The sequence below is a fragment of the Danio rerio genome, chromosome 18 (genome assembly GCF_052040795.2).
Source record: "Danio rerio strain M-AB ecotype USA chromosome 18, GRCz13ab, whole genome shotgun sequence".
NCBI lineage: Eukaryota > Metazoa > Chordata > Actinopteri > Cypriniformes > Danionidae > Danio > Danio rerio.
The window spans coordinates 43350001-43364001 of NC_141038.1; the positions used below are offsets into that span (position 1 = coordinate 43350001).

Sequence of the window (14001 nt, forward strand, 5' to 3'; positions counted from 1 at the left end):
TATTTTTTATATACTTGCACTTTATACCTATATTCTGCAACTGTTGCTAGTGCGCTCCTGGTAAGACCTGCATTTTGTTGCCTTGTACATGTGTAATGACAATAAAGTTGAATCGAATCTAATCTATTCTATTAGATGTATTTTTGCAGCAGCAATGTGCTATGCACTTCTAAAGCCTGGTTAATACTTCTGCCTCAAGTGATCGGCGTGACCCACGGCGCATACAATGAGCGTAGCCATGCATTCATACTTCTGTAGCTGGCTCAAACATGCTCATTTTGAGGTTGGAATTGGCAGACTTGCAACAACTTTAAGCATAAGCTAAACACAAAACAACAGTCTCCATCTGGAGCTTCGCCATGGGACTCCACACTTGTAAACACTTGCTGCATCGGGCTTGCACGGCTCTCACCTCGGCCCACACTTGCAGCACTACCAAGCCAACCAATCACAGGCCTTGCACTACACATCGCTGTGACGTGTAGTTACATTTTTTGAGAGGTGCGCGTCAGCGTTGGGTGCGGCGTAGCATACGCGTGCGCTTGACGGAGAAGTATTAATCAGCCTTTACACAGCTGTCTGGAATGCTCGATTCTGATTGGACAGTTGCAACATTACAATGTATGTTATTCTGAGATAACTGCTGCTAAATAACAGTCTTAACTGGGAATTTCAAATCACCTCGATTGTTAGTGAACTTATTAAACTCCATATACTTAAGTTCACATTCTTATGTATCTGCTTGTCTTGTCACGCTGCGATTTGTGACTATTTAACACAATGTAGGTCATCTTGTGATTTGAATATTATAATATTATTTACAGCTTTGTGTTGGACTGTCAATAAGCCTAACAGGCTTTGTTCTGCGCCTTTATTCAAATAAAGTATATAACAAGGCAAACATACAACCCCGGCTCATTCTGAAAACGAAGCCCTATATACATTTCTGGAGAGCGCCAAGTATGTCCCAGTAGCTACTTTTTTTTTTTTTTTTTTTTTTTTTTAGTTTTCACGAATATACCAGAGGCCGCTGTGTACGCTTTTTGAGATCTCATGAGTGCCAATTGTGCCTGCTGTTATCACATAATCCACCAGAGGCTGCTGTCGACTGACTGACTGACTAACTGACTGACCAATTGACAGAAACACCCACCCCATTCCCTTAACCCAACCAATTGTGTTTTAAAAAGCACAGATAGACCAGTGCCCACCCGTTTTCCTAAACCCAACCCACAGTGTATTGGAAAAGCAGTCCAGAAAAAGAAATTCCACCAATGTATGCTGCGAGCCACCGAACAAACTCATAACAGCGGGAAAGTCGTCCATACGGAGGTAAGGGGTTAGACGCTAGCTTGAAAAGGAACTGCGTCATACCCCATAGCGATCGTTTTACAGAGGAAATGCAGCTATATGTATCTCTAGCTACATAATTAGCAATCTCCAGAAATGTATATAGCGCTACGTTTTCAGAATGAGACTGAAACATAGTTCCCCCAATACACATCAAAAGGAAAAGGCAACCCCCATGTTAGGAAAAAAGACAAAGTAACAGAAATTTAATGTGCATATGACAAAGATATGATCTCTCTCACCATGTGTTTTTCCATTCGTTTGCCCTGTACATTAAAAATATCATGCCCTTAGCTTAGAACTGATGCCAGAGTCCAGCAGAGGGTCACAGCTGTGTCCTTTCATCAGATTACCCTCCTAAAGGGAGAAAAGACCCCTTTAAATTGAAGCCAAACTAGCTCAGAGGAGTATGTGTGCTGGGCTTGGGTAAACTCTGCCTCATCTTTCATAAACCACTCTTTAATAAAGTTCAGCTTGAGCCTGTATGTGATTGTGAAGAGTTTGGTCTCCAGCGTCCAACACACAGCAGAGCTCTTAGGGCTGTTTGCAGCTGGTACTCGCTTTGGCTGGCACAGGGGGGGTAAAACAGCCTGGCACGGCTGCCCTCTTCTCTCTCTCGCGGGCCATACCCGGCAGGACGCCAGCCTGTGCTAGTGAGGCCACTTGTCTTTTAACAGAAAAGAAGCTTCTCTATCTTCTCCATCATCTGGCAGGGTCAGGCCTCATAGAGAGTACAATGGCCGCATACATCCAACCACAGAAAGCAAACATAGACCGTGCCGGGCAGCGGACACACTTACAAGCCATTCCTCATCCAGCTCTATGTGTGTGCGGGTCCAGACCGGTGCAGTTGTTGGGATGCCAAAAGGTTTGGATTTTCCCAGGATTGCCATGCGGTGTGGTGTGAGAGTTTGTGGGCAGGAAGGAATCTGCCCTCTTTCAGTGGCACTCAAAGAGAAACTGTGAAATCGGCTCTGAACTGCAGCGGAGGACAAACAGAAGAGCAGAGGAGACAAACCCGACCCGACTCGACCCAACTTACTGGAGGCTTTTCAGAACTCTTAGCAGTAAAGAATGACATCACTCTCCCAAACAGCAAACACAAAGACTCAGGGGGGAAAAAAATGTTCACAACATCACAACTTGAACGCACAGGCTGAATTTAGACCAGGCTTTCCTAATCTGTTGGTTTCCTGAAGTGCAAGTGCATCAAATACATTTTCCAAAGCCAGATACAGAGGAAGTCCACTCAATAATGTGTTCCCTTATTTGATTTCTATGCAACAGAATTTACAATAAATCCCATAGATGGGGGAACTATGGGAGTTTCTACAAAATAATTTGGTCGCCTCACAGCAAGACCAAATTTCTGTGGCATTTCTGTGTGGAGTTTGCATGTTCACATGGGTTTCATATTTACCCTTCTCCGGTTTCCCCCACAGTCCAAAGGCATGTAAATTAGATAAACTAAAATTGCTTATAGTATACGAGTGCATGTATGAATGAGAGAATTTATGGGTGTTTCCCAGTGCTGGACTGCGTCCGCCACATAAAACATATGCTAGTAATTAGTGTTTCATTCCGCTGTGGTGACCCCTGATAAATCAAGGACTAAGCCGAAGGAAAGTGAGTTAGTGTGTAATCGAAGGTCTTTCAAATACCACACTTCTCTCATCATACATTTAAAAATAATGTAATTCTATGGTGCTTCTTTCTAACACTGAATAATTTTATGGTTTGGAGATACATCAAATAGGGATGTTATCAACTGGCAATTAAGTTATTTAAGTGATACTTTGACTGACTGTGGCACCAAATGATCACAAAATGTATGTATAATACTATAGCAATTCTGGGTATTTCAGAGAAAATCTAAACTAGCCGCAATGGAAAGAATCCATACAAACTTGCATTCACACACATTCAATTCACCTGTACTTCATGTCTTTGGACTGTGGGGGAAACCGGAGCACCCAAAGGATATCCAAACCAACACGGGGAGAACATGTAAACTCCACACAGAAATGACCCGAACTAACTTGAACCGGTAAACTATTTGTCTTTGCAAAATTTCCCACTATATAACTCTTAGAAAAAATATAGCTGCTGTACTTTTATAAGTACATCATTTTGGGCCAGTACTTAAAATAAGTAACCTCAAGTTCAAAAGTGTTTCACACACACACACACACACATACTGTTAATTCTACTTGAGTAAATTCCAACATAGGCTCATTTTGAAAATGTTGACCTATATACATTTTTAGAGATTGAATTAAATTATGTAGCCAGAAGAATGTATGGCTGCATTTTGTCTTTAAAACAAACACTACGGGGTGGTATGATGCCATTTCTTTTTTCACTTATCAGCTGACAGTTTACCTCCTTGTGTACAGCTGTAACCTGTTTGTCCAGTGTCCGTTTGTCCATACATCGAAGGATTTGAGATGCCGAGTCGAATCGACCATAATAATGGGTTCAAGTCTGGCAAAGAACAATTCCAGAAAACAGGTAAGACAAAAACAAAAGTTTAAAAATAAAACAAACTAGTAAATTACAGGGTAAGGTTGTGGTAAGATCTGAAAATGGCTTTTCTTGTTCTGGATTGTTTTCAAAACACTCTTAGTTGGGTTTAGAGAAGTGGGTAGGCTCTGGTCAATCGGTGCTTTTTAAAACACCCTCAGTTGGGTTTAGGGAACTGGGTGGTCTATCGGTCAGTCGGTCGGTCAGTCAGTCAGTTTGTCAACAGTGGCCTCTGATGGATTTACATGAGAAGAGCAGGTGCAAATGGCACTCTGAGATCTTTGGGAACTTTGAGATCTGATAAAGCATACACAGCAGCCTCTGTTGGATTCTTGAACTAAAGCTTATTCATAAACTAATTTCGAGAGGATCACATGCTTATGATTTATCAGGGCCGGTCTCGTATTTGCTAATCACTATCTTCCAATCATATGAGCCCTAAGCTACTATAAATATCCACAGTTTTCAGTCCACTTTATCTTCGTTTGGAAGAAACCCCGCTTACTCCCCTATTCTCCTCTTTTACCTTTGATCGGGCAACCATTTCTGTGAGGAGTTTGTATGTTTTCCCCGTGTCCGCGTGGGTTTTCCCCGGGTTCTTCAGTTTCCTCCCACCATCCAAAGACATTCAACATGCATAACAATCAAGCATTTGTCTAACCCCTTTTGTTCCCTTAGCTACCGCAGCCGGGGAGTTCTGAGATCCACTCTCGCTCTGCCAGCAGGAGGAAGCCCTGGGCTCGAGGATCCCTTGAGCTCGGTGCTCTCTCCCGGGACAGCATGCCAAAGAAGCTTTAATAAATCATCAGCTAAGTGTGAACTCTTGAAACAAAAACAGAAAAAAAAACTTAACTCCTGGGACGTATTAGGCACTTTTCAGAAATGTATATAGGGGTACATAATCAGAATGAGCCTGTGTTGCTAAATTTATGGGCAATGTTTGGGTGAACCATGCGATGGAAGGTGTATTTGTAAAAGTTTCATAGTGTTAGCTTAATGCCCCACATTTCACTACACAATTTTCAAACTGATCTGATCATGGTTGGTTTGGAACTGATTGACATCTGGAGGTCACACTTTAAACAAAGTTTTATTTAGAAGAATCACAACATTTTTATCTTATTTACTCAATGCATGCACATGAAAAATGCATGAGCAAATTTCTGATTCTGGAATTCCTCAGTAGTAAAAGTCTGCCACACAATAAGCTTCCTTTTTATCTGGGCACTTATTTGCAACAAGGCGAAAACTGAAAGTCTTCCTATTCTATAGCTTGCTCTTTCTTTCGATGTATGTTATCGCTAATGACATATCCACCCAGGGTCGCAGACAGGTCCATATATTTAGTCTGTTGGTATTGACATATCTGCAGTTAGGCCTTTGATTATTCACACAATGGACGTGTCACATATACAAATGCAACCCACTTTCATTCTGAAAACGTGCCTCTATATACATTTCTGGAGAGTGCCAAATGCAACCCCATAGGTACGTTTTTTTGCAGTTTTTTTTTTTTTTTTTTTTGTGAATCCACCAGAGGCCGCTGTGTAATTTATTTTTCAAATTTTTCTCGAGTGCCATTCTTGCCTGCTGCTCTTGCGTAAATCCACCAGAGGCCATTGTCAACTAACTGCCGACTGATTGATCGACTGACCCATCGTCCTCCTTCCCTAAACCCATCCAATAATGTTTTCAGAAGCACTAATTGACTCAACCAACCAATTCCCCAAACACAGTGACAGTTTAAAAAAAAAAGCAATCCAGAAAAAGAAAAGCCCTCGTCTGATTTTTACCACATTTTTTTTTTATTTAACCACATTCTCACCCTGTTATTTACTTGTTTGTTTTATTTTTTGGCTTCTGTTTTTGTCTTATCTGCTTTCTGAAACAGTTCTTCACCACACTCGAACCCCGCCGTCATGGTCAACTCCTCTCTACAAGGCGAGCTAACTAGAAAAACTGCTAACAGTGGAAAAGCCGTCCATACGGAGGCAAATGGTCAGCTGGTAAGTGCGAAAAGAAGCAGCATCATACCACCCCATAGTGTTCATTTTAAAGACTATATGCAGCCATACCTACTTCTGGATACACAATTTGCGATCTTTAGGAATGTTATATAGGGCTACATTTTCAGAATGAGCCTATTTTGTATGAATGATAAATTAGATTAGATACATGATTTGCATTAGATTTCAGGCTTTTTGTTTGTAGGTAGTATTGATACTTACAAACTTTAATCAAACACACTTTAACCAATTAGTCGAGACTCAAATAGATGGTTCAGATAAGAAATGCATCCCACATGTGTGCCAATGGGTTGCCTCAAGGCATGAATTTTCAAATGTTTTGAATGATCTTCAGCACTTCACTTTTCACACACAATAACACACCTGATTCAGCTCATTAATAGAGACAGCACGATCTGAATTGGGTGCATCCAATAAGAGAAACACAAATTGTGCAGTTGTTTGGGTCTCCACTAGGTCAGTTTGGAAAGCCATTGCCTAAGGCTGGGCATACACTGTGCAACCTCTTTACAATTTCCAGTCAATTTCACTAAGGTAACAAATGAAATCAACATGCCACACCCCCTTCTTCTTCTTCTTTTTTTTTTTTTTTTCATTTAAAACAACACTATGCACATTTCTCTTGATGGCAATTATTTGAAATGCTTCTTTTATCACTTGCAACTTTTATCCTTACTTTGGATAAACGTGTCTGCTAATTGAATAAATGTAAATGTACACTGTGTTCTATAAATATCAACAAATGGCAGCCAGTTGCTTTCTTTCTAAGCTTGTTGAATGCAAATCTGTGTTCAGGTTCTTGTCTGAACAGTCTCTTGCTTTTTGTTCTCTTCCTCTGACAAAACATTAGGTTTCTTTGTTGGGTTTGCTAGGGTGCCCTGTTGTTGATGGTTCTATTTAGGTTTTTTCATTTTACGATTAGCTTTAGGCTAACTTCAGCTAGGCTACAAAAAAAAAACATGTAACGTCTGCCTTAAAGAAAATCACAAAGATCCACTCATAGGCATTTATATATATATATATATATATATATATATATATATATATATATATATATATATATATATATATATATATATATATATATATATATATATATATGTCCACAGGGGATGGACAAGGCTGTGTATAACAAGTCGTTCCCCCAAACTTGCATATGTAGGCAGAGCAGCATAATTCATCTAGTTAAAGTTATTCTAACACTGATATATATTTTTTTTATTTTTACTGAGATATTATTTTGAGGTTAAAAGCTTAAAAAGTGATGCTTTAATGGTGGTAGGTAAACCAGAACAGGATGTATTTACATCACCTACTGGGTTGGAGTGTAAAGCTTGAATGAAAGGTAAAAAATAAATAAATAAGTAAATAACTGAAAATGAAATTATTCTAATAGGTATTTCCCAAATATTTTATTGGAATATTACATACTTTTATTTGTTTCTGTGCAATCTAGATTGTATCCTTGAACATCACACCCCTGAAGTAGGGCCTGTGCAATATAGGCAAAAGAAACCCATCACAATTTTCTTGAACTATATTGCGATTTCGATTTGCGATTTTAATCCTGATTTTGACACCCATGGTTTACAGTGTGAATATAAAACATATTTCCAAAGGAAAACAATTAGATCTTTATCAAAGACCTGTAACATGCACATTTTGCACATTTCACATGAAAAAAACAAATCTAGCTCTAGAGGTGTTTTGTAAACGTACAAGTTTGTGATGCAGTTTTGTGAATGTTCATTGGAAAGATGCATTTGGGTAATCCACAAACTATGTTTGTAATGACAGAACTTGTGACCTTAGTTGGCTAACGATGGTTTTTGGAAATGCATTAATGGGCAGTTATTCTGTTATCGATAACTGGTCAAATTCAATAGTTTTCATTCTTAAATATGCAGGACAATCAGTTGTCTACATATGACTCTTCCTTCTGTAAGGCCCTGTTTACACTAAAACGTTTTCATTTTACCTCTGAGTTTTTGAGTGCTAAATATGGAACATTTTGGAAATGCTGAAAAGGTTGTTTTCATTTTAAAATGCTGCTGCAGCGCGTCAGTGTGGATGGAGAAAAACTGAGACATCTGAAAATATGGCTGCATGGCTAAAGACGTTCGCCTGTCTGTTTAAAGCTTTTTTCCAATATCAAGGAGCCCACACAAAGTTCTGTCTTGCATCCTTTCCTTGTAAGTTCAGACTTCGCAAGTTTGATATGGAAAATAAACTCACAAAGACATGTCAGGTAAAAGTTCAAAGGGAACAGTGTACTTTATAACGTCATTCACATTACCCTGGCTACATTATCTTAACACGGATACATTTTGCAATAATTTTCAGTGTTTGACACCAGATGTGTCACCTGTTCTTTCAACCATAATGATAGACCTTATTAAAAGTGAATGACTCATCAAAAACTCCTCAACCCCAATGAGTCTTTTTTTTGTCCACTCTCTTTCCAGAATACTGTAAGTTGCCTAGGGAATGATCACTATAGTAGCTCAAGTTTTCTTTTTTTGCTTTTTTTTTCTTTTTTTTTTTCAGTTTCTTGTTTTATTTTTTCTTGACCAGCTTCTTGACTGATACTGTGAACTCACTATGGTTTGAGAAGTGGGGAGACTCAAAATAGAGGAAACTATTGCTTTGGAGATGTAACATAGATTCTGCTTTCCATAGGTCACCTTAGGAAAGATGAAAACATGATATAAGGAACTGTCAATTTTCATTTTGATATTAACAGACACCAAATAATGGTTTTTGCCATTAAATGGAATTTGCGGACATTTTTTCCTATTTGTGCGGAGAATTTTGGTAAAAATCTGAGGATTTCTTAATATAATAAAACCTTTATATGTGAAAAAAAAAAAAAAAATATATATATATATATATATATATATATATATATATATATATATATATATATATATCTTTTTTAACTTTTATTCAATGTTTAAAATGCAAATGTTATTAATAAAGCAAGTCTCTCATATAATATCTCTACTACAGAAAATATTACTTTACAAAATGCATTGTACGTAAATCAGATGAACATTTTTAAATTAGTCAATAATATTACTGTAATTAATAAAAAAAACTGAATAAATATAGATTTACACACATTTATTCAAGTAAATTTAGCTAAATTTCTGCGGAATTCTGCCCGTGCTGATTCCGTGTGCTGGCCTAGCTATGACATAACTCCTTTCATTTAAAGCGAAAAATACGAAGCATCTCCTGTCTCTTTTGCTGAATATCAGTTTTAAAAATCAATAATGGCCATTATAAAAGTATAACTTACAATACATTTATACGTTAAGGCAAGCAATCAGTCAAATGTGCAGAATCAGTGTACGTGGTTACATAAATTCATACATTAACTTCTCTTTGAGCTCAGCCAAAACACGTTACTTGAGAACAAGTATTCAAAAGACTGATATCAGGGAATATGTTGTTAGATACACACAACAACAAAAATTAAATATCACATTTCACAAATATAGTGAGATTAGATCCAGCGGTATATTCTTGATGAACTGTCTGATGTGCGCTGCTTTCACCTGGGGTTTGGTGTTCAAAGCACCCACTGACTGCCTGGAGCTCAGACATGCGCATGCGCTGCAGTGTATGCCTGTGTGTGTAAGTGTGTGTGTGGTCACATGATGTGCATTTTCAATGGCTTAGTGTGGATGGAGATCTGTTCAGAAATGCTAGGTGAAACATCAATGTGGACGTGGATTTCTACGTTTTATGTGGATGTGGACGTTTTATTCTAAAATGCTTGTTTTAAAACAAAAACATATTAGTTTAAATGTGGCTCAAGTTTGTTTTTTCCCCAAGGTGTTTGGTCTTTCAGGTGAAAATCGCAAGTAACAGCATCTCTCCTCAGCAAGCAGCATGGTTTGAGCTTTTATTCATCACCATAACAAAAATGTTGTGAGACCAGTTAACTGCCAAATGTTTCTTAGTACTGAGGTTTGTTCGCTCTCAGTATTACCAATATATACTTGCTAGAAAGCATCTCCACCAAATGTGGAAAAGACTGAATATTAAGTTGCAGACTGTCAGATCAAACAATCAGTTTGATATGAGGTAGCCGCCGGTCAAAGATGACACATTCAGGAATATAAAAGCAGCAAACAGCAGCAGTTCAGTAATGGATACCAAAAAGCTTCAGGCAAATAGATTATCTAGCCAACCGTTTCCTTAAAAGAGCCCCTACTCAACACTCATCTGATGTAAACTAAACTGATGCTTTCTCCATGTGCTTCACCACACACACATTCATACACACACACACAAAGACACACACTAATGTCATACACACATAGTAATCAATCCTGCTGCCAGTGTGAGAGCAGACGTCTTTCTCAGATCTGCTCTTCTGCTACGCTGCTAACTCTAAATTACGGCTTTGACTTCACAGCCCAGCACGAAGCCTTCCCTCTAAAACTCTCTCTCATGCTGTCTGATGAGATAAACACCACAATAACACCCGCGATCAATGCAAACCAGTCTTTGTACTGTATTTCAAGCCAACTCAATAAAAATCAAAATGAACCTTTTTTTTACTGTTTCTACACACTCCTTGTGGTTTAGTTCATTATGCTTCAGTGGAAATCATAAAAAAAGAAAAACCCCTCTTATTTTTTTTTTTTTTAATCATCACCCTATAACCACCTACTTTTTTTTTGTCAATATCCAATTAATTATATGTTTATCATTAGCCTAGTGTTTTTTTTCACATATTTCCTTGTTTTGCTTAGAAATATTCAGTTTTTGTTGTTGTTAAAATAATAGTGATATAATATTAAAGCAAAATAATACAAAAAAAGTAAAAAAAAAAGTAATAAGTAAATAACTTTAAAAAAAGCATGATTTAAATTACAGAGGTTGGCACTTTACATTACGTGGGTTTAATTAATATGAATTATTTAAATTAATAAGTTTGATACAATGTAACTATAATACCTGACAAAAATCTTGACACATATCTAAGTTTAAGGAACAATAATAACTTGACTTCTTGTTGATCATTTGGTATCAGAAGTGGCTCATATGAAAGGCAAATGCCTCTAGACTATGCTCTTTTTACCTACATGAAATTGTATCATGTATTGAGTTTTAATTATTTTATTAGGACAAAAAGGCTTAGATTTGCTAAGACAAAAGTCTTGTCATTTAACAGAAATAATGTGCAGTATAGAATCAGTGGCGTAGCATAAAATGTGGAGGCCCCCCTGTAGGGGGGGGGGGGGGGGGTTGGGGGCAATCACAAATTGAGGAGCGGGAGAAGGGAGGCGGGATGAAGTGACAACGCGGGGAAGCCTTCACAAACTGAGGAGCGATCACAAACTGAGGAGTGATCACAAACTGAGGAGCGGGAAAGGGAGCGGGGTGGAGCGACGACGCGGGGAAGCCTTCACAAACTGAGCAATCACAAAACGAAAACGGCGAGAGCGTCAAAGTAGCCAGAAGTCATTCATTTTTAGTGAGAACCGGCGGCGAGGAACAGCGCAGCGCGTCTTCTCCTGTGTGGGCGTTGAGGAGAGTTGAAATCAAATCAACTTTATGCTATGACGCGGTTCGGCGACAAGCAATCAGAATGAAGTAGTCCACAGCTTGAGAGGAATTCAGAGAACACAGACCTGTGAACTTTGGTTCTGACCAAAGTTGTTCCCAAGAGTTTGATTATTGTGGTTGGCGGATTTTCAATTATTGAAAATCGCGATGACGTGGGGCCCCCTAATCACGCGGGCGATCCCCCCCCCACCCCCCCCCCCCCCCCCTCGGTGAGTGCCCTGCGGGCCCGTCCGCTATGCCACTGTATAGAATATAAATGGTGAAGAATTTCTGCTGAAGAATTTGCAGATCTGCAGATCTCTTGCATGCCCCATACTGGATGTAACCCTAAACCATGATTTTTCCTCCACCAATTTTGACTGTTGACTCTATGAATTTGGGTCCATGTAGTTCCAATAAGTCTTCTGCAGTATTTGCTATGATTGGCATACAACTCAACAGCCGATTCAACAAACTTTTTTGTACAGTAGAAGTTCACCGGTTTCTTTAAAACAATTTTTTTAAAAATCCTCTCCACTTGATGTTTAGATTAGTTAAAGATGCCTGCCACCTCAGAAGGAAACTTGGTCTTCAGACTCTTGATGATCAGCACTTTGGTCTGTGGTTGAATCTTTGGCATGCTGTCAGGTCAGGATATATTTCAAGTGAAGTTTGGGTATGCTGGGGTTCTTTTTTTTTACACACTTGTAAATGTGTTAATTACAGTATTTGTCATAGGTTATGCTCTAAGTGAAATTTATGTATAAACTAATTTCGAGAGGATCACGTGCTTATGAATGCTAGCGGCTGGATCCTCATTATCCAATTTCATGCTCCAATCAGATGACTCCTAAACTACTATAAATACCCTGGGTTTCATTCCACTGCTATCTTCATTTTGAAGAGTCCCCCCTTCCACCCCTACTCCTCCTTCTTCCTAGATTGGTGACACGGTGGCCCAGTGCGTAGCACTGTTGCCTCACAGCAAGAATGTCTCTGGTTCCAGGCTTTACCAAAGCAGCAGACATTTCTGTGTGGAGTTTGCACTTTCTCCCTGTGCTCACGTGGGTTTCCCCAGGGTTCCCCGGTTTTCTCCCCCCAACCAAAAACATGCAAATTAAGTTAATTGACTAATCCAAATCGGCACCATAGACATGCTACTAGTATGTAGATATCTCCAAGAGCAATCACTTGATGTTCTTTGTTTACTACAGGGGAGTTCTCAAGATCTACCTGAGCTCAAACTCCCCTCCCGCCTTGCAACGGGAGGGAACCCTGGGCTCGAGGATCTCATGAGCTCAGGGCTCTCTCCCGGGACTGCATGCCAAACAAGCTTTTATAATCAATCATCAGCTAAGTGTGAACTCTTGAATTTGGGATTGGGGAAACTTTTAAAGAAGTGACAAGACTTTTGTCTTAGCAAAGTTTGACCTGTCTGTCCTGATTAAACAATTAAAATCAAAGCCTGATCATGTATTATTTTGGTAAATTAAGCATAATCTAGAGGCCTTCGCCTTTCTTTTAACTAACTTCTGATTCCAAGTGATCAACTAGAAGTTAGTATTTGTTGTTCCTAAAACTTTGACAGGCAACAATACTTTTGTCAGGTAGAATAGAATATAATGGAATAGAAATTACTTTTTTTCTCTTTTTTTTTTCCTTTTTTTATGTTTTCATTTTAAAAGAGTGATGTGTGTGTGATATCTGATCATTATGTTATTTTTTGAGAGGGAGTTCACATTCAGCAACACATACATTCTGTGGTCTAAATGTATTTTTTAGTGTGAACATGGTCAGGGTTCTTAGAATTTTAGCTAAAGTATATTTCTAAATGCCAACATGTGTGTTTGTGTGATGTAGTTTAAACTCATCAATCCACTATTTCCCTTCTTTTGAAATGTCTTTGAAATGATCAGAGGAACGGAACACTTAAAGTTAGTTCATCTCGTGTTTTTTTCTCTCCGCGGGTCTTATCTGCGGGGCTATACTTGAGCTGAAGGCATTAAGAAGCTTTACGCTCCGCACAGTCGGACCGCAAAAGGTCAGTTTTGCAAATTGGGTTCATTAATCTTTAATAGTACAGCAACTCCACAGAACCTCTTCATCCATGCCTGCAGATTAAAATGAATCACATGCTCGGAAAGATTAGTCTGTTGGGAATTTTTTTGGATAGGATGAAAACTGTCCAGAGAGTCTGGAACCTTTGGGTTTACTGGATGAAGAAAAAAAAAAAACACCTAACTGACACACTTGCTGTTATCTGTGAAAGTTGCAGACTTGGATCATCAATGCTGGCATTCTTTTTCTGTGAAAATACAATTATTACTATGGTATCTGCTGTAGTTTTAGTCCTGTTTCTCATCAGATGGACTGTTTGACAGTGCTTGTCTTTTTTTTTTGGACAGAACTGTGAAAAACTGACGTTCCTAACAGCCATGTGCCCCACTGAATGAGATGAAATCGCATCTGTTGCTGTTTCTAAAGGTAAGACAGCAGTAAATTATCTCAAAAGCACATAGAAAACACAATAACGAAACAT

At 38.7% G+C, this 14001-nt stretch overlaps 1 protein-coding gene across 8 annotated transcripts in view; it reads left to right on the forward strand.

The window, feature by feature from the left end:
- sema6d (semaphorin 6D) overlaps positions 1-14001 on the forward strand; it is a 222435-nt gene that overhangs the window by 55333 nt on the left and 153101 nt on the right. For 6 of the 8 annotated variants that reach the window (XM_087291994.1, XM_087291998.1, XM_087292007.1 and 3 more), the window contains exon 2: positions 13868-13946. The gene's annotated coding sequence lies outside the window, so the exon portion shown is untranslated. Of the gene's footprint in view, positions 1-3746; positions 3862-5764; positions 5880-13867; positions 13947-14001 lie in introns of all 8 variants that reach the window. The other 2 variants (XM_087291995.1, XM_087292002.1) reach the window with 1 other exon arrangement.